Here is a 26824-nt window from a genome sequence, read left to right as displayed (position 1 = left end):
AGACTACACATGATCTACACCCAGGAAAGTAAGGGGGGGTGAGCATTTTTTTCTGCCAGAGGCAAGTGCTGGTCAGCCCAGCTGCATGAGGATTGTAATGGAAGGGCACTTTATACTTTAGACTTGCAAAAAGCATTTCTTTACCTTACATGGAAGCTAAAATGACTAGAAAATTATCATTGAAATGAGTAATCAAACAAAAATAAAATTGAAAGGAATCGTGTTGAAGTTTACTCAGGAGCAAATTTCCACGTCAAAACTCATTGAAAGGGTTTCCACAGAACCAAGAAGAGGGGTGAGTGGCAGAAAGGCTCAAATGGGGAGGGAAAACATTTTAAAAGAAAACCAGAGGGTCTTGGCTGATCTTATGGAAATGCAGTCTTTTAATGATCCTGTAAGCAAATAAATCCAATTCAAAACCTGCTGCACATGGAAGTTCTACTTTTAACGAACAACTTGCTTTTACTGGAAGGGATGCTCATTTTCCCTTTGGTCATACAGTCATAATACTTCTTAGGATTCCTTTGTATTCAACGATAGATTGCCTACTTTTTATGCCCTTTACAAATAAATGTGATGAGGTGTGTGTGTGTGCGTGCGCACACCCACACACACACATGCAAACACACACCCAGGGAGTGGGGTGCCAAACTGGGTGACAGAAAGCCTAGTTTTGCCCCTGGTTTTAGGGCTGAATGTTTTTTTAAAATGTCTTGCCTCCGGCCTTCCTCTTCTGTTCATGGAAGGGTTCCTGATTCAGCAGATATCTCTGCTAAGGAGGGGTGAGGGGAGAGGAGGTGATTTTTGCCAGTTCCATACCCTCCCCGCTACTGGCCCGTCTAACCAAGATGGTGGGTAGTTTAGCAGTGATGAAGCCAGGAGTAGCAGCGGAGGCTGGAACCAAGGTTTGGGCTTCTCTCCATTTCTCCAATCTTAAATTCAGTTCTCCATATTTACACCTCAGTTTCCCCCCCCCCCAAAAAAAGAAAAGCCCTTATGAAAATTGATAGGCATTTCCATGCAGATTTCTCCTAACAAATGCACTTTTTTATGTAGTGTCCTCTTATATACACATTTTTGCAAAGCAATTCCACCTAATACATTTTTTTTTGGTATATTTTCACTGCCATATGTATGTTATGCACACTTTACCATAGCCTATGCAATTTCATCCATGTTATCTGGCTGGAGAATTGCACTGCAAACTTCAGAGAGTATGAATTTTGAAGGGTGACTATAGTTCCTTTTGTGTGTGGTTCAGAAATATGTGAATTAAATGAATCCGATTCCTCCCCTTCCCTGGCTGGCAGTGGCCTTTCTGCAGGAAGAAAGGGGCGGTAGGGGTGGGCCGCCCCGAGTGGTGGGCTCCAAGGGGCGCCATCGCGGGTACCCGCCCCCCAAACGCGTGTCACGCCCCCCAGGAGGCACACCACACCCCCGGAACGTGTACCACGGCCCTCCGGGAGGCATGCCCCACCCCCAGAACGGGGGCCAGCCCCACCCCGGCCCCCAGTGCCGGAGCATGAAGCTCCGCCACTGCCTTTCTGTGGCGTTGGAGTTTGATTGGACTCCAACCCCACCCTGGCTCTGGAAGCAAAGCTAATACTCAGTACCCTTAATCTTCTGGGAATCGGAAACTGTGACCATTGTGACCATTCACTTTCTCATGCAATCTGTTTGCTCCAAAAAACCCCACTTTTTTAAGGAAGGAAGATGCATCCCAAGCCTACACAATGTTGAAACCAGAAGGATGGCTGCCTCCCTGGGCAGCAAATTAGGATAAGGTACTATTGCCATCATAGGGACACAGGTGGCGCTGTGGGTTAAACCACAGAGCCTAGGGCTTGCTAATCAGAAGGTTGGCGGTTTGAATCCCTGTGGCGGGGTGAGCTCCCGTTGCTCGGTCCCAGCTCCTGCCAACCTAGCAGTTCGAAAGCATGTCAAAGTACAAGTAGATAAAGAGGTACTGCTTCAAGCGGGAAGGTAAATGGTGTTTCCGTGCGCTGCTCTGGTTCGCCAGAAGCAGCTTTGTCATGCTGGCCACATGATCTGGAAGCTGTACACCGGCTCCCTCAGCCAATAACGCAAGATGAGCGTCGCAACCCGAGAGTCGGTCACGACTGGACCTCATGGTCAGGGGTCCCTTTACCTTTACTATTGCCATCACAAAGGGGTTTGTGGGAAGAAGGTCATTCCTCTTCTTCCACTTCCATGTTTTACTGGTCTGCTTCTATGGTGGGTAGTTTAGCCAATAAAGGTTTTCATATTTTGATTTTTTAAAAATTAAAAAAATACTATAATAATAATCGGGGCTTCTAATTTCTATGGAATTTCTCTTGGCATCACTGAATATTTTCATAGTATTGGTCTCCTACGCTTTGCTGATTCATCCTCCTCTCCTCTCCAGTGCTTCGCTGCTAATGCTTCAGGCACTGATGAGGTAAACCAGGAAGGTGAGCTGGAAATACTCTGAAACAGTGCTAACTGCTGCTGTGGCAATCAAATGAAACTCCAGTTTGTAGCACGGATGCCTTCCGGGTACAGCTGAGGATTTCATTTCAAACTCAGGCGCCCATATGGTTCCTTGTGAGGAGAACATGCATTCAAGGTCACATCTCTTTCAGGGTGTTTTCTTTCTCCTGCTCATTTGGTTATATTCTGAAATGGTTAAATAAGCACCGTGGAGATTTATTACCACTAAGCTGTGAAACTTGAGAAGTGCAGGTTCCCAGAATTGCAGTGCACATAATCTCTGGCTATGTGGACTCAGGTAAACCCTCGTGAACTTTAACCACCTCAAAACAGCCTTGAGGGTTCACTGGGAACCACCACCACCCCCCCAACTAATAAAATCTCTTCATTATTATGTCAAGGAAAACCCAGAACTTTCCCTTCATCTTAGTCACATTAAACCAGCCCCAGTTTAAATGGCTGGAGTTTAGTTCTCTGCAGAAGATCCAGTTTCAGACAGTCCTTCTCAGATGTGCTCGCAACACCTTATGTGAAAAGCTAAACAAACAAAATGTACGGTTGTGAAGCTGTGGTGTAAAATCTAGCATTGCAGTATTGTTGAAAGGTCTCTCCAACATCTGTTTTATAGTTACAAAAAACAAAACATTGGGCTGTTTCCATCCAGGCTGTGAGGTAGTTAAGGTGGAGATTCTGATCAGCGTTCTTAACGCAAGATGCTGTTCTGTTGCTCTCGGGATGCCTTTCAATAAGTAAGAAGGTCTAATGTCTCACGTTTCTCCCCTCTGAGGCATCAGAGGAATGGATGATACTGAAAGGTGTCTGAAGAAACAACAGTCAATCATAACATTAAGTGGAGCCAAGTGGGAGGAAAGACACTGTCCTATCAAGGCCTATCAAACCATGTCACAAAAAAGGCATGTAAGATCAGAAGATAAACAGGAGCGTGGTGATTGGTGAAGGTTTCTGCACTTATAAAGGCTGCTGAGAGAGTGGCTATATAGAAAAACTTGTTTGCTTTTTCATCACATTTAAGGTGTGGGGTGAAGCTATTTGGGTGTGGGGTAAGGTTGGGACTAATCCAATGGCAAGATGGTGGCCCCCTTGATAAGGGCACAGGGCTTGAGCTGCGTTCAATTTTTGACGCTCAGTAGGTTGTTAGGAACACACAGCACACCAACCTATTTCCAAATGTTTCAATGGAGATATCACAGCCGCCCTCTTTCCTAGGAAAAGTGGTGGTGTGATTGTGAACAGAGCATCTAGACCTTAACATGACCACACCCTCCATTCTGAGGGAAATCTTGCATTGCACCTTATTTTGCATTCTCCCTCCCTGCCCTCCCCCCCGCCGCCATACACGCATACCAACAACCACTTTGAAAGTGAGCGTGGCGGGTGACTGAGTGGGTGGAGGTCAAGCTGGCATTTAAATGAATGTAAAATTGTGTTCTGAATGTGTGTACAAAATTTCATTCCGATATTTCTATGTCCAGGGCCATTGTCACCTTGCAAACTGACGAATTCAGAAAAATAATACTAAGTGGACCAATAGCTATGGCCAAAGGCCTCTTTTCACGTGGCCAATTAGAATCAGATAAAAACTATGAAAACTGCATCAAAAATAACCCTCCATCAGAAATTACATTATAAACTGCTCCCTAAGAAGAATGCTGGACCATAAAGAAGGCTGATTGCCGAAGAATTGATGCTTTTGAATTATGGTGCTGGAGGAGACTCTTGGGAGTCCCATGGACTGCAAGGAGATCAAACCTATCCATCCTGAAGGAAATCAGCCGTGAGTGCTCACTGGAAGGACAGATCGTGAAGCTGAGGCTCCAATACTTTGGCCACCTCATGAGAAGAGAAGACTCCCTGGAAAAGACCCTGATGTTGGAAAAGATTGAGGGCACTAGGAGAAGGGGACGACAGAGGATGAGATGGTTGGAAAGTGTTCTCGAAGCTACGAACATGAGTTTGACCAAAGTGCGGGAGGCAGTGGAAGACAGGAGTGCCTGGCGTGCTATGGTCCATGGGGTCACGAAGAGTCGGACACGACTAAACGACTCAACAACAACAACAAGAAGAATGCATGGGAGGAAGTTGCAGCCCCTGGTTCAAATCCTGGGCAGACCAATTTAATCTAAAATGTTACAGGTGGAATTGGTTTTTTTAATTGTTGCTTTGGGGTGCTTGTTCACTGCCCTGTGGGCAATGCAGTGTCCTGATGCCCAGCTATACCTGGGGCCTCAGCTACCTGTGTTACCTGTAACAGCTACCTGTAATAGGGAGAAGTATGAAAACAACAGAGCCATCTGTACACTTGGCCCTTTGTAGATATTGATATTCACAGTTAGGATAGACAAGATAAGCTTTGCAAGACCGTTGTGCTAGATCATCTCAGACCTCTTGAAAACAGCTCAGCTATTCTGCAGATTAAATGCTAGATACTCAGCATAACCTGTGTTGCAGGAAACAGTTGTCAGTCAGTCTACCTTTATACTTAGTGTCTGGCAACATGAAATGTCTTAATGTTCTTGTTTTTAACATAGCTTTAGGAATATGAATATGAATCAGTCAACATATTTTAACACCTGACCTCATTTTATTGGCTTTGCTTTCAACATCAGTTTGGAGGGTGGGAATATTTTGCCGTGAGAAGGAGCCCAATTTTAATTCGTTTGGATTTTCAGTGGCTGGCAGGTATGTTCTTTAGTCAGATGTTTTACGAATGTGAGTCACCTCACTTGAGGCAACTGTGGTAGTTTCTACAGGCGACTTCTGCAACATCAGTGGTGCAGTTTAAAAATGGCAGAGGATGCCTGTCCTTCAGTCTTAAAGAACAATCACTGAGCATTGGCTCCTTCTTTAAAAGCAGACATTTATTGTTACAAATCCAGTGATGTCAGCCATTGAAGCATGGAAAGGGCATTGGCTGAAGCAACAATGTGCTTTTCTTTTATAAGTGGTGAGGGGGCGTTTGGTCTTTTATGAGTGGTGAGCGGGATTTTGGCATTTTACAAGCAAAAAAGAAATGATTAACCCCCATCTGTTGCAAATTGTGCTGGATGCATGTGCTCACCAATTATTGCTGTTTTTACAAAGAAAAACATCTACAAAGGCCAGGCAGCAGGGACTTGCAGCAGCAGTCCATTGTTGCCACTTAAGATATTTGTTTATTAATATTAATAAATAATAATTATTGTTCATTATAAAGGGTTCTATTTGAAGTGAATGAGAACAGAAAGTTAAGCAGCTGCTTATGAGCTGCTCCAAAAGAACAGGCTAGACAAAGGGAAGGGATTGCCCCAAGCAGCTGATCGGGGTGTCTTAAAAGAAAATTTTAAAAAAAAAATCCTTCAGTAGCACCTTAAAGACCAACTAAGTTTTTATTTTGGTATGAGCTTTCGTGTGCATGCACACTTCTTCAGATACAGTGAAATGGAAGTTAAAAGAAAATTGTTAAGTTATTTAGCATATTACTGCTGAGGAAGGTGAAAGGCACTTGTAGGATTTCCAGCCTCAGACACCTAAATAACTTGTCTGGTTGTGGGTATTATGAACTTTGTTTTTGGGGGGGGGGTGCCATTTGTTTCCGTGCCTCAGACAGCAAAATGTCTTGGTTTTGCCCTACGTACATGCATCAGAAAAGCTATACTAAAGAGACAGATTCATTTTACTAGCCTATCTGGGGTTCCTGCTTTCTGTAGATTGGCATTGTGGCATGAAAAATGGACTTGCATGCTTCCAATATGGCAAAGCTAAATGTTTGCATGGTGTCTGCAGAGAAGGTTGGGGGAAAGAGACGAGTGTGATAAATAGGCCCTCCCCTTGTGGGTCTGTGACACCGGGGTCTTTGGCACCATTTATGGGACAGATGAGTGTCTGGTTCATACAAGCCTGGGCTGGGGGGAGGAATACCGGAGGAGCTGTATTCATGCAACATGAAACCCATCTGAGAAACGACCCCTGTGTGTAGAAGTCAGAGCCGTAATGTTTACACACACTGGCTCACAAAGTTTTCCCCAATCATTTCTTGTCAGTGATAAATATAGCTTGGAGCAGATGAGCACATGATTCACAGCATGACAGCGTACTCTGGAGTAGCTTTCTTTTTCTAAAACAGCCATGAATCAAAGGGGATTGCCTAATGAAAGTAGTAATTAGAGAGCAGCAGTTCAGCATCAGACAGATAGGAGTGAAGGAAGCAACTTTGATGATTAACAGTCCCATCTCTGAGCAAACCTGGCCAGAGGGAGCAAAACATTCCTTCTCTTCCTGGGATTTCTGGAGCTATTTTGCTCTGTGTAACTGACCTTTAAAAGGCAAGCAGGCCAACCTCCGTGGACCTGGATAGCCAGGCGTTGTGTGAGTTCAGGATGAGTTTAGCAATCCAGAAAGAAAATGTAATGAAGATGATGTATAGATGGTATTTGACACCAGTAAAGTTAGCTAAAATGTATGGGATGAGAGATAAAACATGCTGGAAATGTAAAGAAGCAGACGGAGAGTTTTACCATATGTGGTATATTAAATAGTGGGTAGACAACACAGCGATTCTTCAAGAAGCTCTTTATTCGGAAGCCAGAACAGAACTGAACTGCATTGCCCAGCTGGCCTGCTTTTATAGAGGCTGGCTCAAACAATGTATCAAACATAATTCAAAGTTCCCTCCTAAAGTTCCCTCCTAAAACAACTGTCAAGGACCTGAGGGAAAACTATATACACTAATACATAACACCCCTCCCCACCGAGAAAAGGCATTGCAGTTACATTTGTAATTGTTTCAATTAGGTACAAGAGCATAAGGGTTTCAAGGTACATAGCTTCTATTTACAATGCAACGTTTCAAATGCAATTACTTACATAGTCCCGTAAGTAGGATGGCCGCTTGGTGACCCTGGTGGAACGCCGAGGGCCAGTACCAGTGTCCAGGGGGTTGGCCAATTCCTGCTGAGACTGTGAAAACATGAAATTTGTGATATACAGGTATGCAAGTTACAAACTAACTTAAAGGAGTGTAGGAAACTTAACACAAACTGGCATCACTTCCAGACAAAGCATACATTGCACAATCGTCCTGATATGTTTGCACAAAAATTGCCTGGAGGTTATATGATGTGGCCATCAAGCGGTTGTAATCCTGCAACTGTAGTTTTCTGTCACTTTTCATACCACAAAAAGTCCATTAAAAAATATCACAAGATATAACCATTGTCAATTATTGTGCCATACCCATTTTCTTTGTGGTGAGTTATGCAGGGCATATACTGACATGGAACCAAATTTGTGAGAGATCTCTGCAAAAGTATGTGATGTTAAAACCGTCTTGAGTCCATGATGTGGAGTATTCCTGCAGTGATAACTAAAAAAATCTGCTAATGCTGCAGATGGAATGTTGAGGTATCAGCCAGGGTGTTGCGGCGCCTCGCTACGCCCCTGCACACACACACACAAATAGAGCATGGAATATTTAAAAACTCATATTTATCAATGATGCTGCAGAAGGAGGTTTGGCAGAATGCCCCCAATCCTCAAAAGCTCTTTGCTCATTTCCAACCCCTCAATCCTACAGCCTCATGGCATGGTCAAGATGTGCACTTGGCCCTTTGATCCATTGCTTCTATTTATGACCTCTTTATTCTTAAATAACAACATTGCCTGGAGAAGCAGACGGGCCGTTGTTCATTTTGAAAACAATCTCCAAATCAAGGCACTTTATAATTTAAATTGCTAATGCCTTGGCTCGAATCCATAACACCTTAGGCTCTTACCTCATCATGAAATGTTGCAAGCTAAGCAGAGTCAATGCTCATCATTATTTGGAGAAGGGGGAACTTGTGCTGAAGCGGATTCCATAGGTGATGCTTCTGGAGTCAGCGCTTACAAAAGCTGGCATGCCCTAGACAAGAGGGGGAAGCAGTATGGAGGCAGATGCATTCCCCCCACCCCACCCCACCCCACCCCACTGATGACAAATAACAGCAAGTCTCCAAAGTTCCCATGAATCACTTTGCCATAAGAAATGTGAACCAAGCTAATTGCTAGACAATTTATCTGTGCCTTTCACTGAATGACACATCCACCTCCCTATTCCATTTGTAGAACTTTTATTGTTTTTGTGATTTGACAAGCCTGCCCAAATAACAGCTATATGAGTAGAGAATTTGGAATCTTGCAATCTCAAAGTTAAAAGCACATTTCTCCTACTTAGCTTGAAAAGATGTGGGCAGCATGTGATGAGGATTGAGAAGTCAGAGAGGAGTTTAAGACATTTCCATTGCTTGAGAGAGGCGGCACAACCACTTGTGCCTCCCCGATGTTTCCTGTTCCCTGCCCATCAGTGCCCAATCTCTACATTCTTCTTCCTTCCACTCTCCTAGTCCTTAGGGGTAAAAAAGAATATCCTTCCAAATCTATTGAAAAGCCAGTCTTTTCTTGAAATGATATAGGCAAATAAATGTATGCCTGTGGTGCATGTTTTATCCTTATTTGATTGAGCATATGCAGATTAAAATGATTAAAATGCTTCTCAAGTTCCTGTGTGTCATTTCTGCTTGTAATTTTTCCATGTTCCTTTCATTCCATAATTCAAACGTATCTTGCTCCCTTGTTTGGCTATCCTTGTCTGTACCTCACACCTGGAATTCAAGCACATGCCTCTTGCCACACCTTCTTCTCTCTTCCATAAATTTCAAACTCTGCTCCCCTCTTGCATAGAGCTCACAAGGAAGGCAGTGGGTACCCTTTCCGCTCACAGGGGCAGCTTGGTCATCCTCCAAAGCACTCAAAATGATGCTGCTGGACTACAAATCCCGCCATCCCTGATCAGGCTTTGCCAGCTGGAACTGATGGGAACCAAAGCCTAAGATCTTCTAGAGCTCCACCCATTTCCTACCCTAGCTTAGGCCTTACTCACACCAGGCTTGATCATGAGGTGATAACTGCAACATCATTATGACCTGCATATTTCAAATTACAAATACCATTTAAAATACTGCAGTACACAACCTTTAACCAATTTATACATTACTGAGGCAGCAGAACATCTACTTTAAAAAAAAAAAAACCTTCCCTGTTACCCAGTTCTACATTGCCTAGGTAACAGCTCAAAGTTCCAGTGACACAGGAAACTCAGTCATTTCCTACATCAACATCTCCCCGCCTGTGGTGGTGGGGATGCTTGGAACTGAGTAAAACCATTGGTCCGTCCAATTCAATATTATCCATACAGGATGGCAACATCTCTCTAGGGGTTCAGAGCTCGTGTCTGAATTGAACTGTCAAGGTTGAGCCAGACGAGGAGGAGTAGTGGCAAGCCCCCCCTGGGGAGAATGCCCCCACAGGGGAATCTGGAGATAGTGAGGAATTCATACCTGGAGAGGATTGGTGGTGGCACTCCTCGGAAGAGGAAGAATCAGATAAGGAAGAGGGAAGACCAGAACAGGAGGAGGAAGGAGTCGAGTTAGCATCAGGCCCTTGGGAGAAGAGGAGCCGGCAGGCTCCCTCCCCTCCTCCCTTCTCAGCTGTAGAGCATAGAGCTGAGAAATGTAGGAACAATTGGAGGCAGCTGCAGCTCGTAAGAGGCGTGGTGAGGAGCCGGCTACTTAAGGAAGGCCGGCTGCTCCCTTCGCCAGCACCTGCAACTTCTGTGCTGGGGTGTTCTTGCTCATCTGTTCTGTTCCTGATTCCAGTGTTCCTGACCTCGGCTTCTCTTGACCCCGGTACTGCTACCTGACCTCGGCTGGTTCCTGATGTGATGGATCCCCCCCCCTCACTGCTTTAACATCAGAGGCTCTCCCTGTGCTTCTCTACAAACAGGAGAAGAAAACCTCAAGTGTCCAAATTGGACTTGTCTCCGGAGTACCTCAGGCGCTGCGTTCGAAACCTATGGCCACCAGTGGGAAGTCCCTCCCATGGACCCCTACTGCTACAGTGTGTCTCTCCCTTAGGCAACCATGTGGCTCCTTCAGCTTCGCTAACCAGCCCTTGGTATGACAGGAGAAAAAGCAAACAGTTTCCTCTTCCCCAAGAAAGCTTTGTTCTCCCCTCTTTGTCACACCTCTGAAGGTACTGAGACACTGCCGAGTCAGTGAACGTTTAAGCACATTTAACTTTATTACTTAACTTATAAACATGAATTTCTTTGGTTCTTAAAACCACATATCTTCTTTTTATTTAACACAGACTTGTTAATACAGCTCCTGCATCTCTCTCTAACCCTCTACTCTCCAACTCCCAACTGCCATTTAGAATGCCCTCTAGCTCCGCCTCCCAGGGAACACCTGCCTATAATGGGAGTGATAGATTAACCCATGATGAACCAGAATCATCATCAGGCACCATTCCGCCACACCTGACCCGGACTGTTCCTGACTTCAGCTTCTCTTGACCCCGGTACTGCCACCTGACCTCGGCTGGTTCCTGACCCAGACTGTTGGACCTGGGCTTCTCCTGCATCCGACTGCTGCCCTTCAGCATGCCAACCTGTTGGCATCCTAACATAAACTGCAGCTATAGCAACAGCCGCTGCAAACCTTTTGTGACTGAAATAGTTAGATATACATAGTGCCAAGCCCTGAAGAACTAGTCCCAGCCTTGGTCTGGAGTAAATATGTCCCATTGGGTGCAAAGAGTAAAGTGGACAGTTTAAGGAAAATATCTTCCCACACAGGCTACCTAGGAGCATGCCTGTACGGAAAATTCAGGGCCCAATATATCAAATGATGTTCTTGGGTTATGTATGATGGTGGTTTGTGTTGGGATCAGGATGAAGGCATAACACAAATGTGTAACGAGGCAAAGCAGCAAATAAAGCAGAAAAAAACCCAGGCTAATATTAGCAACAAGCTGTCAGGGCACCCACTGCTTAGAGCCTTTGGCAGTATGGTGGGAGGTTGATAGGATGGTGACAGTTAACAGACAAATCTTGTTGCTAAAATAAGCCTTATACTCATTGCAAACATCATCTCCATTACATTTCCCCTGTACACAGGCTATGGGTGTGGCTGGGTCTGTTTATGGGTTCCCTTGCAGTGCCGGTTCAAACAATGCCAATGGTTACAGGGCCTGATTCCAGGCAGCAAGGTAAGTTGCACCTTGGGTGACCTGGGTTCTCATCACGGTGGATGCTTTTGATTGTAAGGGAACACCAAGAAATTGAATTTGCAGGATTCTGATTCCACACACATCATTTGGGTTCATTTGATTCATGGCTCTCACACTACTACAATTCTTACTGTATTTATTGGATTTTAATGGCTTGCTTGTGGCTAGTACCCCAGAGGACAGGATCACACTTCAAAATGACCTCAACAGATTAGACAACTGGGCCAAAGCAAACAAGATGAATTTTAGCAAGGAGAAATGTAAAGTACTACACTTGGGCAAAAAAAATGAAAGGCACAAATACAGGATGGGTGACACCTGGCTTGAGAGCAGTACATGTGAAAAGGATCTAGGAGTCTTGGTAGACCACAAACTTGACATGAGTCAACAGTGTGATGCAGCAGCAAAAAAAGCCAATGCAATTCTGGGCTGCATCAATAGGAGTATAGCATCTAGATCAAGGGAAGTAATAGTACCACTGTATTCTGCTCTGGTCAGACCGCACCTGGAGTACTGTGTCCAGTTCTGGGCACCACAGTTCAAGAAGGATACTGACAAGCTGGAACGTGTCCAGAGGAGGGCAACCAAAATGGTCAAAGGCCTGGAAACAATGCCTTATGAGGAACGGCTTAGGGAGCTGGCTATGTTTAGCCTGGAGAAGAGAAGGTTAAGGGGTGATATGATAGCCATGTTCAAATATATGAAAGGATGTCATATAGAGGAGGGAGAAAGGTTGTTTTCTGCTGCTCCAGAGAAGCGGACATGGAGCAATGGATTCAAACTACAAGAAAGAAGATTCCACCTAAACATTAGAAAGAACTTCCTGACAGTAAGAGCTGTTTGGCAGTGGAATTTGCTCCCAAGGAGTGTGGTGGAGTCTCCTTCTTTGGAGGTCTTTAAGCAGAGGCTTGACAGTCATATGTCAAGAATGCTTTGGTGGTGTTTCCTGCTCGGCAGGGGGTTGGACTGGATGGCCCTTGTGGTCTCTTCCAACTCTACGATTCTATGATTCTATTTCCTGGGCGACGTCGTGCTGGGCCCGGGAAATGGCACTGTGCGCCCCGTCCGGGCAGTCAGGGCGATGTGCCTCGTGTTTTTCTTTCAGGAGGACGGAGCTTTGCAGCAAGAGGCCAGCAAGGTCTGGATGGAGACCTTTCTGAAGCGCATCCCCATCGTGCTGCGCACTATGAACCTCCATTTCACCCAGGATGGATTGTGTACGGACAAAAAAATGGATTGGCATTTTTGGGGTGATGACAGCAGGCTTATCTGTCGTCAGCAGCTTTGGATTACTGCTGTTTTGTGGAGTGCCATTTGTTATCACATCCGCAAAATCACCCTTTCTTATACTTGGGGTTGATGACATGTTCATCCTGGTGTCCTGTTGGCAGCAGACTAAAGTGAAGAAGGGAGTCACAGAACGGATGGCCGACACCTATGCAAGGGCAGCTGTCTCCGTTACCATCACAACTCTTCTACATTGGAGTTGAAAGTTCCCTTGTGCTATTCAGTCATTTTGTTTGTATACAGGCACAGTCTTTGTGTTCTGCTACATCTACAACCTGACTTTCCTTGGGGCAGTTCTTGCTCTTAATGGCCGAAGGGAAGAGAGCAACAAGTACTGGCTCACATTCAAGAAAGTGATGGATAAGCCTCAGGATTCGAAGAGCCCTATGTATAACAGGTGCTGTATAGGAGGGGCTTTCGATGAGTCCACTGGAACAGAGACTCAACTTCCCATGTATGGCTTCTTTAGAAATCACTATGCCCCCAAGTTGTCTGTGGTAGTCCTGTATCTGGCATACCTTGTTAGTAGTGTTTATGGGTGCAGTCAACTTAAAGAAGGTATGAATGTTCGAAACCTAGTTGTAGATCGTTCTTATGTCGTTGCGTATTGTGACTCAGAAGAAAAATATTTTACTGAGTGTGGCCCAAGGCTCATGGTTGCTGTTACAGAAAGCATACCATATTGGAATTCATCTGTCCGTGCAGATCTTGAGAACTGCATGCAGATGTTTGAAGAGTCCTCCTATGTGGATAAGAGATTATCAGAGTCATGGCTGCAAAAGGGGCATCTTTAAATTTAGATGACCATACGTCATTTATGACTAACTTAAAGACTCTTTTCCAAGCAAATCCAGAGTATGAGTGGGATGTTAAGATTAGTGCTACTGAAATACTTGCACCACGGTTTTTCATACAAACCGTCAACGTTACTACTGCAGTACACGAGAAAAATCTTTTAAACCAAATGAGAGAACTTGCTGAGGACTGTGAGGTGCCACTAATGGGTTATCATCCAGCTTTTATATACTTTGATCAATTTGCTGTAATAATGGAATACACCATTCAAAATATTTTGATCACTGCTGGTGCCATGTTAGTAACTTCCTTGCTGCTCATCCCCAATCCTCTGTGGGTAACATTTTCTATTGCACCTGTTTTTGTCGGTGTTACTGGTTTCATGGCCCTCTGGAATGTGAATCTTGACTCCATATCTATGATCAACCTTGTTATCTGCATAGGGTTTTTGGTAGACTTCTCTGCTCATATTTCGTATGCCTTTGTTTCCAATGAGAAACCCAAAGTGAACGACAAGGCAGTGGATGCTCTCTACCGCCTTGGTTTCCCTATCCTACAGGCAGCTGTTTCCACCATTGTGCTGCCCATGTCATCCACTTACATCTTTAGAACCCTTTTTTAGATAATGTTTCTAGTTATTTTGTTCAGGTCTCTTCATGGTCTCGTTTTTCTTCCTGTATTTTTAACATTCTTTGCATTTTGTGGTGAAGTTTCAAACAAAGAGGACCAAAATGATAGGTATGGTATACCCAAAAGAAATTAATGTGGGATAGATAAAGATTGCTCAGGTGACTGTTTGAACTCATTCTGTAACAACATGCTGTGGCGATTGCCTTTTAATCTTAGCAGAAAAAGAAAGAAAGAAAGAAAGAAAGAAAGAAAGAAAGAAAGAAAGAAAGAAAGAAAGGGGCCTAAGTTAGTCATGTCTTGATTTAGTGGCTCTATCCTAAACAACCCAAAACAACACAACTCGTATCTAAATTTGTTTACAGTCATACCTCGGTTTAAGTACGCTTCGGTTTGAGTACTTTCAGTTTAAGTACTCCGCGGACCCATCTGGAACGGATTAATCCACTTTCCATTACTTTCAGAGGGGAAGTTCACTTCAGCTTAAGTACGGACTTCCAGAACCAATTACACTCATACTTCGGGTTAAGTACGTTTCAGGTTGAGTACTCCGTGGACCGTCTGGAACGGATTAATCCATTTTCCATTACTTTCAATGGGAAAGTTCGCTTCAGGTTAAGTATGCTTCAGGTTAAGTACAGACTTCCGGAATCAATTGTGTACTTAAACCGAGGTACCACTGTATTTTAAAGCAAATTGTATTAGATAATGCTTAAGCAGCATTAATGTAAGATTCTGCAATAATAACTCAGATCAACAGTTTCATCCAGTCCAGACTGAAATGCCCACAGCTATTACGATATTTGGCTTAGTGGCACATTATAGTGTCTGGAGATTCTATTAAATATTTTCAAATGATAATAAGGCATTTATGATTTGGTTGGTGAGTGCTTTTGCTATTAATTCTAACAACTTGATTATTTCTCCCCAAAGCATGATTCAGACCTTAACTTTATAGTTCCCAGCAGTAAGAAAGACAACAATTAAAATGTGTAAGGTAAATCATAGAGTAGCCAGCAACAAATGGCATTTCCCTCAGAGAAGCTGCCTTCAGTACACAAAGCCAGTTTCAGTCTTTGTCTCCAGTGTTGCCATTTCAGATTTCAGTGGAGTACAGCAGCTTTCCCCAACCTGGTGCCCACAGCCCCAGCCTGATCATTGTGACTTACTACTGCAAAGGAAGGAAGAGCAGGCAGTACAATTACACACCCCGATGGATGGCCTTGATTGGTAAAGTAAGAGGCTTCTCTGGCACCAAGGGTTCAAACAATGCTGGGGAACAACACCACTGCAGGAGAGGAAAGGGTGGAGAACTTTGAGAAAGCTACAACTGCACTCTCCCCCAACAACACACTGGATGGACCAGGATATACTGGCACTTCTCTGGGTGACTTGTGGTAATTCTGCAAGGTTTCTCACTCCCTGCTTAACAACAGTGACAACGAAAAAGTGTTTCCTCCCATAAGTTAGGCTGCTGAAGGAGAATGCTTCAGAGAAGATCAGAAATGGATTTTTGTGTGTGAAAAGACACATGCCCTTTTTAAAATAATAATAATAATAATAATATTTATTAAATTTTATAAAAAGAAAAGACTAACATCCATATAATTATACATTGTTATAACATCGATATTCAAAAATACAAAAATGAAAAAAGAAAAATTAAGAAAAAAACCAACAACGTATACATTCCATTTTTCCTCATTTTAGTAAGGGACTTCCCCGAGTCCCCCTTTTAACGGTTCATTGCATAACATTCTTGGCAAATTCTATATCTTATTATCTAAATCTAAATACAACATCCTTTTCTCAATTTTACCACTCATTATAATATTCTAACCTATTTTCAATTATATCTCACTTAATTTCTTAACCTGCAACTTCACAATTGCTTATAATTCTCCTCTTACATCAATTCTGCAATATTTTTTATAATAAATTCTAAATTTCTTCCATTCCTCTTCCACCTTCTCCTCTCCCCGGTCGCGTAGTCTTCTGGTCAGATCAGCAAGTTCCATATAGTCCAGCATCTTCATTTGCCATTCTTCCACTGTAGGTATCTTCTGTGTCTTCCAATATTTTGCTAACAATATTCTGGCTGCAGTTGTGGCATATAAGAACAAATTTACATCTTTCATAGGCAATTCTTTTCCTACTATGCCCAATAGAAGGTGAAATATACTCGGAGTCGAGAGTGAATTTCATGCTCTTTATTCAGCTCATAGTCATCAAGGAGGAGAAGAGAAGACGAATGGCTCTTTTCCCAAAACCATCTGCTTATATACATTATTTACACAATGGGCCTTGCGTGATTGGCTACTTCAGGGCTACACCTGTGGGCCAATTATATTGTGGATTGACTTCTGCCTGCAGCCTGATTGGCTGCTCCTACAGGCCAATCAGGTAGCAGATTCACTTCTGCCAGCCGCCTGATTGGCTGCTCCAGCAGGCCAATCAGGTTGCGGATTCACTTCCACCTGGAGTTGGATTGGGTAGCTCCCGCTGATTCTGAATCCTATTGTTCTAGGATTCAGCTCAGTACATAACACCCCTCCCCTCTAAGTTCCAGTCCTGCCCGGGAAGTTGCATTCGTAGTCCCCAAGGTCTGCTGGCCGCCTCCGTGTGCGTTGTGGCCTGGGGTGTTCCTTGGTCAGGGGTTCTGGTTCTGGCTCGTGTTCCGAGGCTGCTGGCTGTGCCGGGGCTGTCTGGTCTTGCGCCACTGAACCACTAGGTTGTAGCTCTGGTTCCGGTGTCCTTCCAGCCTCGGGGCGCCCCTCTGTGCCTACTGCTTCTGCTTCCCCTGCCCACCCCTCTCGCTCTACAGGCCTCACTGCCCTGCTGTCCCCTTGGGACCCCTCTGTCCCGCTCTCCTCCCGGGTTCCTCCTGGGAATCGTCGCCGTAGCTGGTCGCAGTGGCGGCGCCAACATTGCCCCCCTTCCGTCAGTACCTCGTACGACACGGGACCGGTCACCTTGGTGACTGTGGCGGGTACCCACGCTGGGCCTGCCCCAAAATTCTTTGCATACACTGGGTCCTGGGCCACAAATGTCCGGGGGTTCCTGCCTTTCCCCACCACTACCTCATCCTGAGCTCTGTCGGGGTGAAGTCGGTCCAGTCTAGTTGCAAGGCGCCGGCCCATTAGTAGTTCAGCGGGGCTCCGGCCCGTCGTTGTGCTTGGGGTGCTGTGCTGTGCTAGAAGAAATGCGGCAAGGCGGTATTCCCAGTCCCCTTGTGTCATGCGGCGGAGGCTGTCCTTGGTGGTCCGCACCATGCGCTCCGCTTGGCCATTGGTGGCAGGGTGGAATGGTGCTGAGCGGATGTGGCGGATGGCGTTCTGCACTGTGAAGGTCTGGAACTCCTCTGACGTGAATGCGGTTCCATTGTCCGAGACGAGGGTGTCAGGGAGCCCGTGGGTTGCAAACAGCTTACGTAGTACCCGGATGGCTGCCGCCGTAGAAGTGGACGGTACCAGTGCGACCTCCAGCCATTTGGTGTAGGAATCCACCACTATGAAGAATGTTTTTCCCTGGAAGGGGCCAGCGAAGTCCACGTGCAAGCGTGACCATGGATGTCGGGCGGACTCCCAGGGCTGGACTGGGGCCCTTGGGGGATCCGGGCGGGATTCTTGGCAGGTCTGGCAGTGTTGGACCCAGGCCTCTATCTCTCTGTCAATCCCCGGCCACCACACATAACTCCTGGCAAGGGCCTTCATCCTCACTACCCCTGGGTGTGTCTCGTGTAGGGCTGTGAGGACCCTTTTGCGGAGGGGCTGGGGAACAACAACCCTGCTTCCCCATAACAGGCACCCCTTGTGGGCCGACAGTTCATGTTTGCGGTTTGTGTAGCCAGCGAATTCTGGCCCAGGGCTGCTGCTGGGCCATCCTCGCCACACCCAGTCCAGGACCCGGGAGATGACCCTATCTTTTGTGGAATGGTGCGCAACTTCTTGTGCCTGAATGGGTCGGTCGGGAAGCAGCTCCAGGGTCATAACCTCTTGCGCAGGCGCTGGGTTGGGGCCTGTTTCTGGTAGTGGTAGCCTGCTGAGGGCGTCTGCGTGGCCCATCGCCTTCCCAGGGCGGTGGATTAGTGCATACTGGTAGCCGGCAAGGAAAATTGACCACCTGAGGACACGTGGAGACAACACTTGGGGGGTCTGCTTCTCGGGGGCAAACAGGCCAAGCAACGGCTTGTGGTCAGTCACTATGGTAAAGGGCCGCCCGTACAAGAAATCATGGAATTTTTTTACGCCCTTCACGATTGCCAGACCCTCCTTGTCAATCTGTGAGTAGTTTCGTTCGGCTGCAGCAAGCATCTGGGAGAAGTATGCCACCGGCACCTCTCTTCCATCCGGGAGTTGGTGTCCCAGGACAGCGCCGATGCCATAGGGAGAGGCGTCGCATGCCAGCACCACTGGCAGCCTCTCGTCGAAGTGTGCCAAGACCGAGTTCGAGACGAGCAAGTCCTTGACTGCCTGGAATGCGGCCCTTTGTCGCTGGCCCCACACCCAAGGGGCCCTTTTATCTAGGAGTCTGTGTAGGGGCTCCGCTACCGCTGCCTTATGGGGAAGGAAGGCATGGTAAAAGTTCAATAGTCCCAAGAATGACTGAAGTTCGGGCTTGCTCTTGGGCGCTGGGGCCTCACAAATGGCCCGTACCTTGTCACCGGTTGGATGGACCCCTTCTGCGTCCACCTTAAATCCCAGAAAGTCCACCTGCGGCACTCCCAGTAAACACTTTTCCCGCTTCACCTTGAGGCCCGCCGTCTGGAAACGGTGCAGGACGGAGCGGAGGCGGTCCTCAAATTCCTCTGGTGTGGGCCCGGCGATCAGTACATCATCAAAGAAGGGGGTGACGCCAGGAATCCCTTTAAGGAGAGAGTCCATTAGATTCTGGAATATGCCTGGTGCCACGCTAACGCCAAATTGCAGCCGCTTTACTCTGAATGCCCCTCTGTGCGTCACAATCGTCTGAGCCTCTGCTGTGGCTTCGTCCACAGGCAACTGTTGATACGCTTGGGCCAAGTCCAGTTTGCCAAAGATTTTTGACCCAGCCAGGGTGGCGAGGACATGGCTGACCACTGGCACTGGGTATGCATGGGCCGTGAGAGCCTTGTTTATGGTGCATTTGTAGTCTGCACAGATGCGGACCGAACCGTTAGGCTTGACGGGTGTGACAATTGGAGTTTCCCAGGGGGCGTTGGGCACCGGCTCCAGCACTCCTTGCTCCACGAGCCGGTCCAATTCCTCGTCTATGCGGGGTTTCAGGGCGAACGGGACCCGGCGGGCCTTGTGCCTGATAGGTCGTACAGCGGGGTCTAGCTGTAGGGCAATGGGGGGTCCTGTATATCGTCCCAATGCCCCATCGAAAACCCCTGGAAACTCTTTGCATATGGCGTCCACGTCCACTTGTAAGCTAGTGCGGTTCACCCCGGTAACGGCTAGCCCCAGAGGTCCAAACCATGCCAGTCCCAGTAAGCTAACGTAGGGGCCCTTAACTACCAGCAAGTCCAATTGTTGCTTTCGTCCTCGATATTGCACCCTGAAGGTCCCCACCCCCATTGTAGGGACCTTACGTTTCTGGAAGTCCCGGAGGGTGAATGGGGCCGGCCTTAGTTTGGGACCCCCATTAGGGCACAGTTCCCTTAATGTTCGGGCCGAGATTATGGATAGAGTTGAACCCGTGTCCAGCTCCATGCGGCATGGGGCTCCCTCTATCTGTACCTCTATATAAATTTTCTCTGTGCTGGGATGGGGCAACTGGAATACCTGGTAGTCCGTGATCTCCGTCGAGTTGCCTTGGTGCATGGTGCCGTGTGACCTGGGGCTCCTGGGTCGGTCATCTGATGCTTGTCGACGGGTGAGTCGAGCCCGACACACCCGGGCGATGTGTCCCAATTTTCTGCACTGCCTGCACTCTGCGTTGCGGAAACGACAGGTCCTCCTCTCGTGGTTCTCCCCGCAGCTTGCACAGTTCCCTCCTTCTCGTCGAGGCTGCTGTGGTGTGTGTGCTGCTTGAGTGCGCCGCTGTACTCGGTGTACTTCCTCCCTGTCAGATTCGGATTCGTCGGTGAGGTCTTCGTGGTAGACCCTCGGTTGGGATGGCGGGGCCGGTCGTGCCTCTTGCGTTGACCTCTCGGCGGCTTCGGTTGCCAGGGCTTCCTCCAGAGCAATCTGGAACGTGAGGTCTTTTTTGGCGTAGAGGCGTCGTTGCAACATCTCGTCCCTCAGGCCACCGACGAGGCGGTCACGAAGCATGTTCTCCAACTCTGAGAAGTTGCAAAGCAGGGCGGCTTGGCGGAGGGAGGTCACAAACCCAGTTATGGTTTCCCCCGGGGCTTGCCGCTTTGCGTAGAAGGCATTTCGGCAAGCTACCACCGAGGGCTGTGGTGAGAAGTGCTCCTTCAGCCGTTCCATTATTGTTTTGTAAGAGACGGTAGCGACATCTCTAGGTGCAAGGAGAGCCCGGGCGATTTCAAACGTCTCCTCTCCACAGACGCTGAAGAATGTCGCCCTCTTCATGGCATCGTTGGTGACTTCTTTCGCTTGCAGGAGGAAGTTGAAACGGGCGGCGTACCCTTCCCAGTCTCCTGATGCTGGTTTGAATGGCGAGAAGCTGCTGTCGGTTGCCATTCTGGGTTCCTTGGGTCCTGGAGCTGAAGCCTGGATGCACGGTGCGATGCAGCGGTGCAGCAGGTGGCGGTGCTGCGGTGCAGTGCGTGGTGGCGGTCAGCTCAGCAGGATCCCATCCTCGTCGCCAGTGAAATGTACTCGGAGTCGAGAGTGAATTTCATGCTCTTTATTCAGCTCATAGTCATCAAGGAGAAGAGGAGAAGAAGAATGGCTCTTTTCCCAAAACCATCTGCTTATATACATTATTTACACAATGGGCCTTGCGTGATTGGCTACTTCAGGGCTACACCTGTGGGCCAATTATATTGTGGATTGACTTCTGCCTGCAGCCTGATTGGCTGCTCCTACAGGCCAATCAGGTAGCAGATTCACTTCTGCCAGCCGCCTGATTGGCTGCTCCAGCAGGCCAATCAGGTTGCGGATTCACTTCCACCTGGAGTTGGATTGGGTAGCTCCCGCTGTTTCTGAATCCTATTGTTCTAGGATTCAGCTCAGTACATAACACCAGGGATTCTGGTTTCTTAATAAAAGTGTTTTTCAGCACTTTTTTCAACTCATTATAAATCTTTTCCCAGAAGTCCTTAACTAGTGGGCAAGTCCACCACATGTGATAGAATGTTCCTTCCGCCTTTTTACATTTTTTTTATAAAAAAAGACACATGCCTTTTGCTGTGCTTTTGATCACAAATTCCTGGGGTGATTATATGCTCAGGTGTACCTTGATTCAGCTAGTAAACAACAAAGTATACCCTACCAGCCTGAAGACTGTCCATTGGGATGGGAAACATGTGATGCAGAGTTGAGCCTCAACAGGAGAAATAGAAGAATAAGTGTTCAGAAGCTGGGCGGGTGGTTGTAGCCCGCAGCTTACTGTAGATTTTCACTACTGAGTCCTTTTTTGGGTTTTGTTATTATTTTCCTATTATTAGTACTGACCAGGAAAGCAGCGTGGAGTCGATCACTCCAGGGTTTACAGGAGAATAAGGGGAGCGCACCAAGGCGAGGTGCCCCCCTAAAAAGTTTTGCCGTCGTCTTCTTCTTTGATTTTTACTATACTCTCATTTTGTGCATTTTGATTATCTGAGGTGCTCGGCCGGATCGGGCGCCTCCGCTAGTGGCCTCCCGTCGCCTCCGGTGCTTGGCCTACGGCCAGATCGGGCCCTGCCTCCGCCGCTAGCAGCCTCCTGGTGCTCAGCCTATGGCCGGATCGGGCCCCGCCGCCACCACTAGCTGGCCTCCCACCAGATCGCCGCCTCCCCCACTCGGCCAACGGCTGGATCAGGCCCCCACCCGCCCACGCTCCCTGCACTGAAAGGTAATGTTTGCATGCCTTTAAAGTCTTTAAAGTCTTTAAAGTCTCTTTTAAAGGGTCTTTATCCTAGGCCCCCGGAACAAATTAATCCATTCCCAATGCATTCCTATGGGAAACATCGTTTCGACTTATGAATGATTCTACTTACGAATGTGCATTCGGAACGGATTAAATTCGTAAGTAGAGGTTCCACTGCATGTGATAAAGGGGAGCCATACCGGGGTGAAGGCATCTTCTTCTATTTGTCCCTATGTCAGTTTCCGTTTATTGATTAATTTTTCTAATAAGGCTGTTTCCCATTTTATTTGGTACCATTGGTCCATGCTTACTCCTGAAAGGTCTCTGCAGTGTGTGACTGTGATGCTTCTGGCTGCTGAGAGTAACTGGGTTATGAGCTCTTTATGATGTGAGTGGGCATTATTATCTTGGAAGGTGTTTATCTTGGGGTGATTTCTAATACTTGCTTAGTTATTTTGCATATTTCTTGTATGATTGTTGTCCTGAAGAGTTAGATTTTGGGACATTCCCACCACATGTGGAGGTACTGTATGTGTCTGTGGAGGGGAATCCTCTCCAGCATTTTGGTGAGGTTCCTGGGCGTATTAGTGCTAGTTTCCTTGGTATTATATATCATCTGTAAGTGAGTTTCAGAGTGAGTTCTTTCCCTTTTGTTGATATGGATTTAAAGGGTGGTTTAGACCACATTCTGGTCCACTGAGTGGGGTTAATCTCATGGCCTATGTCGTCCTCCCATTGTTTTTTCATTACGTCTAGGGGGTTTGTGGGATTTTGGAGTAGTATTTTGTACATTGTGGATACCATCCATTTGCCATGTCCCTTTGTTGTTAGGAGGAGATTTTCAAAGGTTGTCAGGGGCCTAGTTTCTGCTGATTTTACTACTGGATTGTTTAAAATGGCATATAATTGGTGATGTGTTAGCCAGGGCATTTGGGTGTCTCCTAGTTTGTCTTGTATTTCTTGTGTTGATAAGGGTTTTGATCTAGTTCTAGTTGTGTACATCTAGTTGATGGCAACATGGTTTGGCCTCCCCTGGGGATGTGTCTCTGCATCAAGAGACTCATACAGCCAGTTCAAGGAGATCCAGAGGAGTATACACATATCCAAAGGTCCTATACATTGATCTCCCTTCCTGGATCATGACAAAAGTACATTTACTTATTCACTGTGAGATGAAGAGAGGGCCTGTACATTGGGTTGAAGGTGTGAAAAGCTAGATCTGCTTGTACTCCACAAAAACTTTACCCATAATAAATTTGCTAGTCTTTAATGTGCCACAATACCCCTTAGTCCCTGCTTCATTCCTTCACTATTTTTTAAAAAATAGCCACCCCATAACACAAATTCTCCAGGCGGCTCTACAGACCAGCAGATTAACACGCCTACCATGTTTGAAGTTGTTGTATGCCTCTTCTTTAGTTGATCCAAAATAAATATCCATGATGCTTTTTTCATCAAAATGCATCCCAAAAGACACTACCAAATTGGACCAGGAATGAAAGGTCATGCGTTTGATGAGCTCTGCTGCAGCACTGGCAACAAGTACAGTGGTACCTTGGTTCTCAAACTTAATCCGCTCCAGAAATCCATTTGAAAACCAAAGCGTTCCAAAACCAAGGTGTGCTTTCCCATAGAAAGTAATGCAAAATGGATTAATCCATTCCAGACTTTTAAAAACAACCCCTAAAACAGCAGTTTAACATGGATTTTACTATCTAACAAGATCATTGATCCATAAAATGAACTCTTAACAAACTACAGTTCCCAAAATTCTTTGAGGGAAGCCATGACTGTTTAAAGAGGTACAATACTGCTTTCAGTGGATAGTGCAGAAGAGGCCTTGGAGTTAGCTAAGCAGAGGTATAGTCATGGGGTTGCCACGTGTCCTATATAATACAGGATTGTCTCGTGTTTCAATGTAAAATGCCATGTCCTGTAATGATTCACTTTTGTCCTGTATTTCATCTTTCTCTCTCTCTCTTTCTTTAGGTATCCTCTCCAAATGCATGTGTTTGAAAGCGTGTGTGAACGGTCATATATTTACAGTAAGCTCTGGGTAGACAAGCACAGACAGATTTACAAATTCATGTGTTGGTGTATGATGTGTCAAATTGCAGAGGGGGTATCCTGTTGGGCTGCAGTAGATGAGAAAAAAAGTCCACCACCTCACCTTGCATTTTGCCAGAACAAAGGTGGCAACACAAGGTACAGACTAACTGGTGGGAGACTACAATACCCATTGTCTGAGAAACAGAGGCATGGACCAGCCCTTTCTCTATAAATTGTAGGCAAGCTTCTTTGCTTCCATTTTTTACCCCACCTTAAGCTTGGCAAAGTAGGTAGCATGTAATGATATTCTGACAAAAGTCGGGTGCCTCTCTCTGTCCCTGCAAGAATCCATGGGGTTCCAAGCACTCACCCAGGGTCCGTTTTCTTTTGGAGAATTGAGACGCAGTGGAGACTGTTGTAGCTTTTAATAAATATGGTTTATTCACCTATTTACGCCTTCATTGTGCATGGAGGGAGTCCAGATCCTACAGCATAGTCATCTCAAACAGAACTTGTTCCCCATAGCAGCGCAGCCCTGGAGCCCAAGGAATCTCTCCCAGTCAGACTTCAGCCTGCCTGCCCAAGATGGATCCCAGACTTTGTTCTCCTACTTCTTCCCAGCACACCTTGCTCTAAAGGCTCTCTTTTCCTGTCTGCCCAGGCCCAGGCTCTCAGGTGGGCTATCAAAACATTTTGTCATGAGTGTCTCTATCCCAGGTGAGGCCCCAGCCTGGAAAGAAATCTTAGCCTGTACTTTTACACTGGCCTCATATCTTCCCTTCAATACTCCAAATAATCAAAATGTATTAATTTATAGGCTTGGGGGAGGCTTCCAAATCTATAACAGAATAATAATAATAATAATAATAATAATAATAATAATAATAATAATACATGAAAAGTAAAGGAAGAAAGGAGATGTCAAATTCTGTGGGCTGCAGGGATTTCAAAGAAGGGACACCAGCTATGTCCTTTGCAGGTGCCGTTCTGTGATAAAAGGCAGCTTGAAAAAAGGAAGTGTTAGACTGCAGGCTTTTTAGAAATCTGCCACAGGGGATTCCATTAAAAAGGCTGAAGACTAATCTGTCATCATCCGCCTGAACTGTTCTCCTTTTCCGAGTGATACTGCTTCCAGGCTGGATTGCCAGCAATCTGCTAACTCACCCAGAAACCTTCCACAGTTTGGGAATCACTGTTTTACACAGCTGAATTGCTTGCAGTGTGTGTCACACTTTCTACCTTGGCAAGCCTTTGTTGTGGTTGGGCCTGTTGACTCTGACAATCTCCACTCCCCCAAGAGGTAGTGAGTTTCAGGAAGGGAGTCATAGTATGTCAATGGTCTGTTTGGGGTCCGAGGGCGCAATTTCATTTTTTCTTAAATCGATCTGGCATCAGGATGGGCAGGGGGAAACATCAACTTTGTGGATGACATCAAATTATTAAGGATAAGTAAAAAAGGCAAGGACCTTGACAAACTGGGTGAAAGGGATGCACAATGTCAAATGAGATTTTAGGGAAATGTAAAATGATGCAATCTGGGGTAGGGAAAAACATTAGGTTCACATATACACAGATGGCATCTGAACTGATGGTGACTAACCAGAAAAGAGATTTGGGGGTCCTAGAGGCTAGCTCAGTAAAACCATCATCTCAGCATGTGGCAGCAATGAATAAAGCAAATTCTGCAAATTCTGTGCTAGGGATTATTTGGAAATGGATTGAAAATAAATCTGTAATGCCTCAGGATTTGGAACACTGTGTTCAGCTTTGATCATCCCATTTCCAAAAAGAAAGAAATTACAGAGCTGAGAAAGTAGGCAGAAAGTGTCGACGAAAAATGATGGGATGATTCAGGGCTAAAACATTAATAGATTTTTAGCTAATAATAATAATAATAATTAATAATAATAATTTATTTGTACCCCACCCATCTGGCTGAGTTTCCCCAGCCACTCTGGGTGGCTTCCAACGAAGATTAAAATACATTAAAATGTCACACATTAAAAACTTCTCTAAACAGAGCTGCCTTCAGATGTTTTCTAAATGTCAGGTAGTTGTTTATCTCTTTGACATCTGATGGGAAGGCATTCCACAGGGCGGTCGCCACTACCAAGAAGGCCCTCTGCCTGGTTCCCTGTAGCTTTGCTTCTCACAGTGGGAACTGCCAGAAGGCCCTTGGTACTGGACATCAGTGTCCGGGCAGAATGATGGGGGTGGAGACGCTCATTCAGGTATACTGGGCCGAGGCCATTTAGGGCTTTAAAGGTCAGCACCAACACTTTGAATTGTGCTTGGAAACGTACTGGGAGCCAATGTAGGTCTTTCAGGACCAGTGTTATATGGTCTTGGCGGCCGCTTCCAGTCACCAGTCTAGCTGCTGCATTCTGGATTAGTTGTAGTTTCTGGGTCACCTTCAAAGGTAGCCCCACATAGAGCGCAATGCAGTAGTCCAAGCGGGATATAACTAGAGCATGCACCACTCTGGCGAGACAGTCCGTGAGCAGGTAGGGTCTCAGCCTGCGTACCAGAT

The 26824-nt window shown here is 46.2% G+C and overlaps 1 long non-coding RNA gene and 1 pseudogene across 1 annotated transcript; one reads left to right on the top strand and one right to left on the bottom strand.

Moving 5' to 3' along the window:
• Positions 1-7217: 7217 nt before the first annotated feature.
• LOC148684347 (uncharacterized) lies at positions 7218-10126 on the bottom strand. The gene is made up of 3 exons (XR_015945987.1): positions 9846-10126; positions 8244-8371; positions 7218-7428 (listed from the first exon to the last, which is right to left on the bottom strand). It is a non-coding gene; the product is annotated as an uncharacterized LOC148684347 (long non-coding RNA).
• A 2463-nt stretch (positions 10127-12589) lies between these two features.
• LOC118076950 (patched domain-containing protein 3 pseudogene) lies at positions 12590-22145 on the top strand (annotated as a pseudogene).
• Positions 22146-26824: the final 4679 nt, after the last annotated feature.

The sequence above is a fragment of the Zootoca vivipara genome, chromosome 10 (assembly GCF_965207765.1).
Source record: "Zootoca vivipara chromosome 10, rZooViv2.hap1.1, whole genome shotgun sequence".
Lineage (NCBI taxonomy): Eukaryota > Metazoa > Chordata > Lepidosauria > Squamata > Lacertidae > Zootoca > Zootoca vivipara.
The sequence above is the reverse complement of the archived record's forward strand: the minus strand, read 5'-3'. Positions and strand labels throughout refer to the sequence as shown.